The sequence below is a fragment of the Humulus lupulus genome, unplaced genomic scaffold (genome assembly GCF_963169125.1).
Source record: "Humulus lupulus unplaced genomic scaffold, drHumLupu1.1 SCAFFOLD_537, whole genome shotgun sequence".
Classification (NCBI taxonomy): Eukaryota; Viridiplantae; Streptophyta; class Magnoliopsida; order Rosales; family Cannabaceae; genus Humulus; species Humulus lupulus.
Window position 1 is genome coordinate 30,001 of NW_026908760.1, and position 1,347 is coordinate 31,347.

Genomic DNA, 1,347 nt, shown 5'->3' on the forward strand with positions numbered 1-1,347 from the left:
GGTGCACACATGCCATCCGCCCAGTGCACACATGAGCACCCCGGATCCACATTGTGAAACTGAATCCACCCACAAGTGCACACATAAGCACCCCCCATGCGGTGCATGCATCGTTCGTGCACATGCCATCCGCCAAGTGCACGCACATGGTGATTGGTGCACACATGCCATCCACCAAGTGCACACATGAGCACCCCGGATCCACATTGTGAAACTCAATCCGCCCACAAGTGCACACATGAGCACCCCACGTGCGTGCGGATGGTGTGCACCTAGCCTCCGGCACGAACATTGAGAAATATCAATGGCATCACACATGAGCACCACACGTTGTGCATCCACATTGTTATTTCTCATGCCAACCACCAAGTGCATGCACATGGTGAACAATATGTTGTAGAATGATTCAAAAGAAATGTGTTATTGTAATTTGTAGTTTTGAAATGAATACATCAAATGAACCAATCTTGAACGAGACAAAAGAATATTCAACAATAAAAACCGTCCCAAGTAAATCTTTATAAAATGAATAACGAATATGTTATAAAGTGAAATGAAACAATCTTCCACAGAATAAGAAACGTGGTATTGTCATTTAACGTTATAAAATGAAGCAATCTTGAACAGATAAAGAAATGAGGTTTTGTAACTTTTTGTTATAAAGTGAAGATATCAAATGAGTCAATCTTGAACGAGGCAAAAAATACCTGGACACTAAAAACCACTCCTATTTTACGGCGTAGATTTGATTAATAACAGTAGGGTGTGAGAGATGGGGATAGAGAGAGTGAATGATTGGAAAGCAAAAGGATGAAGGAATAAAGTCGCTTGAGATTTACGTGACTCACCTAACAACAAGGCTATAAGGATCATGTTAACCTCACTTCAAGCACACAAAAAATTTACATGACCCGCCCACTATCCAACAACGCCAAAAGGGACAACATGTTAACCTCACTTGAAAACACACAAAATTTACATGACCCACAATCCAACAAGGCGAAAGGTTAACCTCACTTGAAATCACTAATTGAATGCCAGTGGGGGGACGTGTTAACCTCACTTGAGGTCACAAAAAGAATGCCAAAAGGGGCGTGTTAACCTCACTTGAGGTCACAAAAGCAAGGCCAAAGGGGACGTGTTAACCTCACTTGAGGTCACAAGAGCAAGGCTAGAAGGGACGTGTTAACCTCACTTGAGGTCACAAGAGCAAGGCCACAAGGGACATGTTAACCTCACTTGAGATCACAGAAGCAAGGCCAAAAGGGACATGTTAACCTCACTTGAGGTCACAAGAGCAAGGCCACAAGGGACATGATAACCTCACTTGAGATCACAAAAGCAAGG